The sequence below is a fragment of the Ascaphus truei genome, chromosome 16 (assembly GCF_040206685.1).
Source record: "Ascaphus truei isolate aAscTru1 chromosome 16, aAscTru1.hap1, whole genome shotgun sequence".
NCBI classification, from domain to species: Eukaryota; Metazoa; Chordata; class Amphibia; order Anura; family Ascaphidae; genus Ascaphus; species Ascaphus truei.
The window spans coordinates 714935-727193 of record NC_134498.1 but is presented as its reverse complement, the minus strand read 5'-3'; the positions used below and the strand labels follow the sequence as shown (position 1 = coordinate 727193).

The 12259-nt window shown below is 48.0% G+C and overlaps 1 protein-coding gene across 13 annotated transcripts in view; it reads right to left on the bottom strand.

Annotated features, from left to right (window-relative positions):
• Window positions 1-12259, bottom strand: part of ZNF185 (zinc finger protein 185 with LIM domain) — a 396414-nt gene that overhangs the window by 210388 nt on the left and 173767 nt on the right. The gene's annotated exons all lie outside the window — the stretch shown is intronic.

The window sequence follows — 12259 nt, the reverse complement described above, 5'->3', positions numbered from 1 at the left end:
TGTGTAAAATTATGCAACAATAAAGAATTTGTGTGTTTTTACCTTTCTAGGTGTGCCAGCAAGTAGAGATTGCTAGGCTATCAGTTTCAAGGGGGGTTTTATGGAGAAAGTCTTGTCAGAATGTGTGTAGCTGGCTGGGTTCCAGAGTTGCTGGATACCTCAAAAATGTACCCGGGAATCAGGACGGATTCTTGGATACATTGAGACACATTGCTCCGGCAAGATCTCCCTTTGAAAACGCTTGCACGACTCACCGCTAGGTTTCCCTGCTTTAGCACAGACCAGAAAGGTAAATGGGGCATAATGTTGCAAGGTATCCCCAGAACAGTAAAGGGTCCCTAGTATAAGAGGGGATGCCAAGTTAATGCCCAGATCACCCTGAACCCAGTAAAGGGGTTCTGGGAGTGCTCCAGCCATACATAAAGCTGTGAGGATTTTTAAAGTCTAAGTCCGGTAAAGTGTGTGGGGAATATGGCTAGTAGGAATAAACGTGCAGATTCTTATTCTATTCCCCATAACCATAAGACTTGTAAAAGTATAAAGTATATATTTTATTAAACAGTATGTTTAAAGTGTGTTTATACTTGTGCATGGTAATATGGGCTGGGATTTCAATGCCCAGGATTCTGAGAGGCCATGTGGCTACCACGTTTGGTGCATCAAGTCTACTCGGGTCCCGAACATGAAAGCCTCAGAGGTTGCCAAGTGTGAAAGCCACTTGGATACCAGAGTTAGCCTCAAGTACTCACGTCCTGGGGTGAATGGATGTAATCAGACTACATTTGCCCTAACCAAGACTTTGAGAAGCCTAACTCAGTGGGTGGCTTCTGCATGAAAAGTGCAGAGGTGCCAGTTGGTGCATGCCTTTGTCAGATTCTGAATCCATGCTTGCCCTGCTTTGGTAGACTGTCAGCGCTCTGATTTGCTGGTAGGATATTTCCCATGCTTGGATTGGCTGTAGTATTTCATGAATGAACCCTGAAATACTATAAGAATCAGTCAGCCAATCCGGAGGAGCGATACTAAGCGCCAAGACAGCAGCGGCAAATTCGAATGTCCAAAAAGATGCTCTTGGAGAAATAGCAGCGAGCCGGCTTCAAAAATTTCAGGTCGAAATATTTTCTAAGTCCATCTTTTTAGGAACGAGTTCTCAAAAAGGAATGTAATGGTTGCGGCTAGGATTGCAAGCCAGAAACAGTTCCAGGATGTTTGGGACTAACTCCCAGTCAAGGGATTTCAACACCTCCGGAAGATAGAGAGCAGTGGATTCAGGAACTTCATGCCGATTTGAGTTCCAGGACATTTCAGGCTGAGTCCCGGTCAACTAAAAACTTTTGTTCTTTGTGTATTTGAGCTGGGAAAGTCTAGTTTTCTGCCCCAGACCCCCAGTAAGTGTGTCTTTCTCATGTATATTGTGTTTCACTGTGTGTTTGCCTATTTTAAGTGAATAAACTACAATTTATTTCACCAACCTGTTTTGCTCAGTGTTTTGATCCCGGTATAAAGGTGTAAATGCCTTGTCTCCAGTGACAGTCCTACAATGTGTATATACTGTATTTGCATTGTGATCACAGGGGGCTTATGTATTAATTTCACAAACGTCATCTGGATGCATAGCTTCAAATATGATATTTGTAATGTTAGAAGTGTGTTAATCACAAGCCTTGCAGTAGACACAGATTGTTAATCAGAAGAGTTTACTTTAACACAGACTTCGCTAAATGTTTTGACTGCAGAAAATGGGATAAAATTAAATGTGTGTGTAATTTGGTACATCCCATTATAATATGTATGTAGGTAACTTCTCCTTAATTTCTCCTATAAAGCCTACACAAATTGCAATCTGATGAACGTGTTTATGAGAGCTCAAATGGAGCTTGATATTCTTGTGCATATAGTGTCCCTTCCGGTTCTATGAGGATACGCATAAGGATGAAGATATCTCTTATGGGAACCTGAACCAAGTCACACCCACAAAACACCCCAAGAATGGTGGAGGTTCCTAAACTCGGCACGCACCGAACAAACAGGTCTCAATGACCACGAATATTTCTTCCAGCTAATGAAAATGCAAGAAAAGCCTGGCGGATACAGTGAAGCTGCTGAAGTTTCAAATAAAGAAGGAAACCCCAGTATCCCTGATGGGACGAAGTCATCCAAAACAAAAAGGCGTAAAAAGAAAAGCAGTGCTTCACTTACCGTGGAAGGAAAAGACACATCCGCAGATCTCACGGAGAAAAAGGGGGTCCGAGATGCCCTGCAGCCTAGAGAAAATTGAGGATTCATCACGCGGATGACAGAATATCCAGAGGGCCCAAGGCAGAAGTCGTGTAACCCAAAGAAGTGTCTGTCCAGTGCTAACAGTGAAGAACCCTCAACCAACCATACCAGGGAAGCGGAACCGGAACCAATGAGTGATGATCCCTTGACCAGCCCAGAAGATGCACTGTAAGCTGCCAGGCATAACTGTGATCTGCTCCGTGAAGAATTGAAAATGGAGAGAGAAAATAATGCTGAGCTACACAATACTGTGCTCGCAATTTACTCGGCGGCCAAGACCGAATTGGAGGATCTAAGGGCGGATCTAGATACTGCGAACACTACTATTACCGCCATGGATGAAAAACAGAGCAAGTCTAACCGAATGATTGCTAATCTGAAACAGAAGTATGAGGAGGCACTGAAAAAGATTACAGTCTTTCAGCAAGAGGTTCGCAATTGCCATAGAGAGGTGGAAGTCTCTCAGAATGAGGTTCACACTCTATGCATAGAACTGAATGCCTCACACCAGGAGGTCAACAGTGTCTAGGCAGAGGTGGATATATATTTCAGAATGAGATTCATACTCTCTGCATAGAACTGAATGCCTCACACCAAGAGATCAGCAGTTGCAGCACAGAACTAGAAGTCTCTAAAAAGGAACTTCACAGTCTCGTTGAGGAGCTGGAGATCACTCAAAAACCTGTCTACAGTCTTAGTATGAATCTTAAAGTCTCTTAGAAGGAGCTTCACACCCTCAACCTAGAGATAAAAGTCTAATGCCAGGAGACCGGGAGTCTCAACTCAGAAGTGCGTAAATAAAAGGAGGACTACAAGGAGGCCCTGAATATTACAGAGACTGTAAAAAGAGAAAATACAAGGCTGAATGCAGAAAATTCTGATTTCACTGACCACGTCTATGAATGAAAAGCTTCATGAGCTAGAAAAATTATGAAACTATTTGAATATGAAAAGTTAGAAGCATTGGAGCAACACACACAAGCAGAGCACCTACTGCAGAACCAACTGCAAGGTCTGCGTACGCACCTACAGATTTCCAAAGAGAAGCAGCGATCTCTGCGGGAAGAAAATCTGAATGCTACTAAAGAAGTACAAGTGCTACAGGAACATCTGATTACACAGTGGGGCCTCGCAAAGAAGCATGAAAAACTGAAGGATACCCTGAGCATCACCAGAGCATCGTTGAAGGCCAAGCTTAGAGGCCAGATGACACGGTACAAGAGGGAGCACAACAAGGTCCAGAAACTGAGGCAAGCAACTGCGGCCAGAGCAAAGAAATCTGCAGAGCTCCAAAATATAATGAAGAATGCGTTGATGCACACTCAGAGCAAGCTCCAGAAACAGTATTCTCTCACTGATGATCTAAACTTCTTAAAAAGGGAGAAAAGCAGCAGAGTAAATCAGAAGTACTACAAAGCTCTTGTTCAAGCAAGGTTGGAAAGAGAAATGTATCTGCGCAAACGCTCAGCAGCGCTCACCATAAAGACTGCCTACACAGGAATGAAAACTCGTTGGCTAAATAACCATAATAAAGCAGCCTGCCTTCTCCAATCCATATGGAGAATGGAACATCAAAGAAAGAATTATTGTATTGTATGTCTTTATTTATATAGTGCCAAAAGTGTACTCAGCGCTTCACAAAGAATACAGTACAGGGAATTATAATATGAACATTTGAAGCAGCGTTTAATCTTACTCCAGTCAAATGTTAGGAAGTATCTGCAGCAAAGATACTACAAAATATTAAGGAAGCTGCTGGTGTGATTCAACCCAGATATAGGTTCTACATCACAACAAAGCAAGCTGTGCGTTGCTATAAGCGCACCTGCAATGCCATCTCAGTACTATGATCGGCTTTCCACACAAGTCAGGAAAGAAGAATCGAATTACGACTGAGAAGCGCAATACCAATACAGTCATGCTACTGTGGCCCCATGGCCCAAGCCATAGTCCTCACAATGAAAATAGCAACTAGAAAGATACAGTCTTTGGCTAGATTGAGGCATAACTGTTTCAGCGTTCACACCTCTACAGGTACAACACTAGATAACTACGAAACTGAGATGCCACAGGAGTCAATCGGTATGGATGAAAACTTCGCCCAGCTTGAACCACCCATGAATATGGCTACAGAACCCAATGCAGGTGATCACCTTAAATTAAGGGAAGAAAGGATTGCCCCAAGCAGGGGAAAATACGTGACCAAGCGGTCAGAAGAAAGACTGTGCTTGAGAAAAATCCTCCTCGAGCTACTGAAGAGTGCTTAGCTCAAGCACCTTCTTGAGGAGACACTACAGACCTGGAGAATGGGATCCAATGCCAGCGGGACTAAGGATTCTCTTCCTCCATACACTCTCATTAGAGCCGCAAAGATATCTTGAGTGAGAGTGCAAGGATGGGCTTTAGCCGTGGCAAGCCCGATCTTCCCACAAACAAAGGAGGTATGTAAAAGGGACTTATCCCTGTTTAAATAAAGCAGCCTCAGTGCTCTGAGAATCCAGCAGAGAGATAGTTAATTGATGCCACTCAATTAACTAGTCTCCACCTAAACTAATGAGAGCTCTATAAAAAGCCTCATGTGAGACACAGGAAAGAGATTCATTAGCTCACATTTGGGCTGACAGAAGGAGAGCAGAGAAGCCTGCACACAGACACTGTCTTGAGCACAAAGGACACACAGAGACCTATATTTCCTTGACACAGAGGACCCAGGAACCTGCCAGAGACTGACATAGGAGCAGAGAAAATGCTATTTATTGAAGAAAGGATACTAGTATTACATAACCCCTGTATTGTCACCATTTTAACTATTTGCTTTAATTTTATCCATATTTCTCAAAGCCCTAAGTCTTCTCATTTTAATAAAAAAGCCAATATCTGCAGATTTTGCAATACACCTTGTATTTTAATATAGATTGTTCATTATTTCATTTCTCTTTAATAAGTGGAATGTTCTTACCATTCATAGGGGCCGATTCACTAAGCTCCGTTAATTTGCGCTGAAATGGGTTACATCGCTCGGGCGCAAAGGGGTGAAACCAAAAGCGCTATTCACTAAGGGTGTTTGGCACATTTTTGGCCTGCCTTGCCAAAAAGGGCCATATCGCGCGAGCACCTTCTTCCCCCTCTGATATCGCGCTTAAAGTTAGATAGTACGATAACTGATATAAACAAAGCAGCCTGTAAGAACTGCATGGAGACGCTGCGTCTCAATGCACAGCTCTTACAGGCGATCGTGCTGTACAAATAGGATTTTTAATACTAGTGTACATGTGCAGGGGGTATCCTGAGCTGAACGGCATTGGTTTCAGGTCCGGGGACCCCCTACTTCAGGAGATACAGGCCCCGTTATGGGGTGCCGGTATCCGCTGCAGAATGTAAATATCCCGGTCACGTGACGTGGGAGCTTTAAAAGTGCAGGGGATACCGGCACCCCATAAAGGGGCCTGTATCTCCTGAAGTAAGGGGTCCCCGGACCTGAAACCAATGCGGTTCAGCTCAGAAGACCCCCTGCACATGTACACAAGTATTAAAAATCATATTTGTACAGTACGATCGCCTGTAAGAGCCTGTATGTATGTAAACTATAGATGGACATACATACAGGTATAATAAAAACTTGTTTGCATAATGTTTGCTTGTCTTGTTTTCATGTTTTTTTAATTGGAATTTGCTACTTTGTGTAAAAATGTGTGTGTAATGTACATGTTATTTTTTCTAAGGTTATTTTAAAGGCTGTTTGCAATAGATTATTTATTTGGCTTATTTTTGGAAGTTAGATTTAGTCACATGGTGGTTACTTTGACATAGAATATTTTTCAGAATGGTTTGTTTTTAGGATTTGAACTGTGTAATTGATTTTGACTTGAGATTGGATTAATTAATTGATGATAATTTAATTCTTTTGATTTGCTTGTTTGTATTTAATGATTGGTTTGTACAGTATCTTGTTTGGAATAGTTTATTTGATTTTGACCATTGCTTGGCAAAGTATACATGGGGCACAGATTAATTGTATCATACACACATTGTCAAATTGTTTTTATTAGCATTTCTTAGTTATTGATTTGGCTTGGTGCTGTTTCATATTTGGATATATTTGTATTTCGGCATATATATCCTTAATCATTTATTTGTATATTGGTTAATTATGGATATATATTATAATATTTATATATATATATATATATATATATATATATATATATATATATACAGTGTTCGACAAATCACCCAAAAATCTACTCGCCCAACCAAAAAATCTACTCGCCACCTAGTCCCGCCCCCAACCCCGCCCCCAGTCCCGCCCCTAGTCCCGCCCCCAACCTCACCCCCAACCCCGCTTTAAAATAAAATATATAAATAAAATACATTTAATAAATTCCTAGTCAGAACAACATTCGTTTTTGACAAATGTATTTATTGTATTACATTATACTACAATTAGTCCTTGTTACATGTGTGTGTGTAAATGTCGGATCTAGAAATAAAAGCCAGATGTGAATGACTAGTTTCCTGAACCCCTTAACCAATGTCTGGATGTCCTCGCTTCACAATATCTAAAGCAGCAATCCCACCTGGGATCTTACCTGATCCGCAGTCCCTCAATGTCCAGGTACGCTCATTCCCACAATGTTATACATTGGGGAGGTGTGAATTACCTGTCTTCTGGGTTAGGGGGGGGGTTCCGATGTCTTCCGTGTGAAGCTTGAGCCAGATCTGGAAGAAAGCAGTATAGGGTAGTTAAGATTTCGGTGTAGTATAGGGCAGTTAAGATATATAGGGTAAATAAGAGATCCAGAGTGTGAGTGACAGAGAGAGAGAGTGTGGGGGAGAGAGAGAGTGTGGGGGAGAGAGAGAGAGAGAGAGTGTGGGGGGGGAGAGTGTGGGGGGGAGAGAGAGAGTGTGGGGGAGAGAGAGTGTGGGGAAGATGGAGAGAGAGTGTGGGGGAGAGGGAGAGAGAGTGTTGGGGAGAGGGAGAGAGAGTGTTGGGGAGAGAGGGAGAGAGAGTGTGGGGGAGAGAGGGAGAGAGAGTGTGGGGGAGAGAGGGAGAGAGAGTGTGGGGGAGAGAGTGAGAGAGAGTGTGGGGGAGAGAGGGAGAGAGAGTGTGGGGGGGAGAGAGGAAGAGAGAGTGTGGGGGAGAGAGGGAGAGAGAGTGTGGGGGAGAGAGGGAGAGAGAGTGTGGGGGAGAGAGGGAGAGAGAGTGTGGGGTAGAGAGGGAGAGAGTGTGTGGGGGAGAGAGGGAGAGAGAGTGTGGGGGAGAGAGGGAGAGAGTGTGTGGGGGAGAGAGGGAGAGAGAGTGTGGGGGAGAGAGAGAGAAAGTGTGGGGGAGAGAGAGAGTGTGTGGGGGGGAGAGAGAGAGTGTGGGGGGGGGGGAGAGAGAGAGAGTGGGGGAGAGAGAGAGAGTGTGGGGGAGAGAGAGAGAGTGTGGGGGAGAGAGAGAGAGAGAGTGTGGGGGAGAGAGGGAGAGTGTGGGGGAGAGAGGGAGAGAGAGTGTGGAGGGAGAGAGAGAGAGTGTGGGGGGGAGAGAGAGAGAGAGTGGGGGGAGAGATAGAGAGAGTGTGGGGGAGAGAGAGAGAGAGAGTGTGGGGGAGAGAGAGAGTGTGTGGGGGAGAGAAAGTGTGTGGGGGAGAGAGAGAGTGTGGGGGGGAGAGAGAGAGTGTGGGGGAGAGAGAGAGTGTGGGAGGGAGAGAGAGAGTGGGGGGGAGAGAGAGTGTGTGGGGGGGAGAGAGAGTGTGTGTAGGGGAGAGAGAGTGTGGGGGAGACAGAGGAGATAAACGGTGGGTGACACACACAGAGGGTGGGAGATACACAGAGAGAGAGGCTGGGTGAGTGACTGGCTGGTTGAGTGGTTTGCTGGGTGAGTGGCTGGGTGGGGCAGGGGTGACTGGATGGGGGGTGACTGACACTGACTGGGGGTGGGAGGTGACTGACACTGACTGGGGGTGGGGGGGGGGGTGACTGACACTGACTGGGGGTGGGGGGGTAACTGACACTGACTGGGGGGGGGGTGACTGTCACTGACTGGGGGTGGGGGGGTGACTGACACTGACTGGGGGTGGGGGGGTGACTGACACTGACTGGGGGTGGGGGGGTGACTGACACTGACTGGGGGTGGGGGGTGACTGACACTGACTGGGGGTGGGGGAGTGAGTGACACTGACTGGGGGTGGGGGGGTGAGTGACACTGACTGGGGGTGGGGGGGTGACTGACACTGACTGGGGGTGGGGGGGTGACTGACACTGACTGGGGGTGGGGGGTGACTGACACTGATTGGGGGGGGGGTGACTGACACTGACTGGGGGTGGGGGGGTGACTGACACTGACTGGGGGTGGGGGGTGGGGTGACTGACACTGACTGGGGGTGGGGGGTGGCTGACACAGACTGGGGGTGGGGGGTGACTGACACTGACTGGGGGTGGGGGGGGTGACTGACACTGACTGGGGGTGGGGGGTGACTGACACTGACTGGGGGTGGGGGGGTGACTGACACTGACTGGGGATGGGGGGGGTGACTGACACTGACTGGGGGTGGAGGGTGACTGACACAGACTGGGGGTGGGGGGTGACTGACACTGACTGGGGGTGGGGGGGTGACTGACACTGACTGGGGGTGGGGGGTGACTGACACTGACTGGGGGTGGGGGGTGACTGACACTGACTGGGGGGTGACTGACAGGGGGGGTGACTGACTGGGGGGAAGGTTACTGACTGGGGGGGTTACTAACTGGGGGGTGACTGACTGGGGGGGGTTACTGACTGGGGGGGTTACTGACTGGGGGGGTTACTGACTGGGGGGGACCTCTGGTGTCACACACATACACATACTCCCATACTCACATACATTCATTCACACACACACACATTCTCCCACACACATACACATACACATTCTCACACACACAGGGGAGGAAAGGCCGCGACCAGCACCACGCAAATCCCCCACCCACCCGCGCTCATCTCCCGCTCGTGTGGGGGGCAGGCCGACATCCCCCCCCCCCAATCAGCAGGGTGGGTGGGAGGCACGTGGCGAGGTATCCCCCACTGGGCGCCCCAGGTGACAGTCAGCCCCGCCGTGGCCGCCACTGCCCTGCTCCCCTCGCCGGCATGTCACAGTACACGGCCAAGCTGCAGGCTGCTTCTTCCCCCCCAGCCCGCGGCGGCATGAAGCTCGTGGGGGGGGGGAGCCAGGCCGACATCCCCCCACCTCATGCGGTGGCTGTGCCATCATGAAGGTAGGGGACGCATGGGAGGCACGTGGTGAGGGCCGAGCCCCCCCCCGCAAGCCAACCGGGCTGCAGCAGCGGGGACCTCCCGCCCCTGACATCGATCGGTGGATCGAGGGGAAGGGGACAGGAGGAGGGGAAGGGGACAGGAGCAGGAAGAGGGGAAGGGAGCAGGAGGAGGGGACAGGAGCAGGAGGAGGGGACAGGAGAAGGGGATGGGAGGAGGGGAATGGGACAGGAGCAGGGGACAGGAGAGCTTCCGCGGTGGGGAGTAGGGAGCCATGTGGGGACCAGGGGGATCGCAGGGAAGGAGCAGAGGGCCTGCAGCATGGAGAGTACTTACCCTCCAACAGAGCTCCAGGCAGAATGGCCGCTCGTTGGGGGCGGGCTCATATAGAGCCTGGCCGCGCACCCACAAAGCCTGGAGCGCGCGCCAATCAGGATTCAGGTAGGGGAGTTTTTTTTTTTTGTTTTTTTCAGCGCGAGCAGGGAAATTTCAGCGCGAACGGGGGACTTTAAAAAAAAAACACGTGTGCTGCTTGGGCCAATATTTACTCGCCCGGGGGTTAAATCCACCCGCCCCGGGAGAGTAAATGTATACAATTGTCGAACACTGTATATATATATATATATATATATATATATATATATATATATATATATATATATACACATGAAGGTCAGTCAGCACACTGTAGTAGAAAAGGTTGTAATAGCAGATGCTAGTCCCATAGAGAATAAGTATGATACGAACCAATCCAAAGACCAGTAAAGAGACAGCAGACCGCACGGGGTTAATCCAAAAATCTATATTCACAACATGAAATACACGTAAGCCAACGTTTCGGTCCCACAGAGAGACCTTCCTCAGGGCCGTGCAACCCACAAGTGCAAGTGACCAAACATATATACCCTCACCCATAGTGCAATGCAAACAAAGGGAACCAATCACCAACATGCAATCAGACAAAATATGCAACATAGCTGTGCTCCGTGTCCCCTCCCCTATTACCTGATTATCCAAATGACTCATCATGACATGAGAGTAGGCACTTAAACTATTAGGAGAGAGACACCCTTAGACACTGGTCCCAGGGTCTACTGCCATTGCGGGGGATAGTCGCGCGCCGCGCTTGTGCAGTGGGCCAAAACATATTGACTGCCGGAGCGCCAGCAGGGCGAGTGCGCCGCGCATCACAGCTGTGAGCAGATGCCTCATTAACTCTCCCTGGCCACCAGGGACGCCGGCAGCGCAAAACGCACATGCGCAGTCTGAAAAACCGCCTCGGTGCACAGTTACCCGCACACTGACAGTAATAATGGGCTAAACAGAATAGTAATACACAGAGCGTTAAGGTGAACCACAGGGGGACAGATGGAGGTATAGAGCACAAGGAGCGCATAGCATCACCATAATATATAAGGACAAAGGAAGTGCAAAAGTGCAGAGGGAGTGATGCAACAGAGTATGAGTGACAAACATATAAAAGGCATAATGCAAAATTCAATGAAAGCAGGGAGACAGCTACAAAAAGCAGCTAAGTGAAAGTTCCTCATTTAGGCCACCAGGTGTCATAGTTCTTAGTTCATAAATAAGCCTTGCTTCCTGTTTAAGCAAGGTCCTGCCCCTGTCACCCCCACGGGGGGGGACTGGAACCTGCAGAATAGGCATACAATGAAGTGTGGCCAGTGTGTGTCTTTTTTCTTTGAAATGTCTAGCCACAGGTAGACACTTCAGATCTATATCAGCGGCATCACTCAGTAGGGCTTTTCTGATGTTTGAACGGTGCATGGCCATACGTTCTTTCAGCATCCTAACAGTCTTCCCGATGTACAGCAATCCACAAGGACACTTAATAAAGTACACCACGAATTTTGACTCACAGTTCAGTGGTTGTTTGATTTTAATCGGTGCGCCACTATGCGGGTGATTGTAGCTAGGGCCCAGCTGCATATAGTTGCAGTTGGTACAGCCATGACAGCGGTGCGAACCAGGTTTTTTGGCTAACCAAGTGGTGGGTGTGGCATATTTGTCTATTGGGTCAGATCCAGTGACCATGTCGCCAATGTTTGGTCCCCGACGAAAGCAGAATAGAGGTGGCTCTCTAGCATATGCACCAATCCTCTCGTCATTCTCCAGGATGCGCCAATTGCCCCGAATGCAGCGCTTAATGCTGTTAGTAGCAGTACTGAATGTACTGACTATATTGAGACTGTTGCTCACCGGTCTGCCTGACGAAGGTGTCAATAGTTCACTCCTATCAACCTGTCCAACCTTTTGCAAGGCAAAGTTGATGTCCTTGGCCGAATAGCCCCTCTCCCGGAAGCGTGCGGCCATTTGGGCCAAGGCCCTTTGTGATTCTTCTGGATCAGTGGTGATTCTTTTCACTCGGAGAAGCTGGGAGTATGGGAGACCCCTCTTAAGTGGTACAGGATGGTGGCTGGCTGCACAAAGAAGGGAGTTCTTGTCTGTACTCTTCCGGTATATTCTAGTAGCCAGCGTGCCTCCAATTTTGTACACTATGGTGTCTAAAAAAGCGATTTCCTGGTAGCTGTGGTTGAGGGTAAAACGGATTGAGGAGGGGATTTTGTTTAAATCAGAAACAAATGCCAGCAGCTCATCTTCACTGCCCGTCCACAGAATGAAGATGTCGTCAATATAGCGAAGGTATTTGACGATATGCCGTCCATGCGTGGTGTCAGTTAGTATGTGCAACCGTTCATACAAATCCATAAACAGATTAGCGTACGA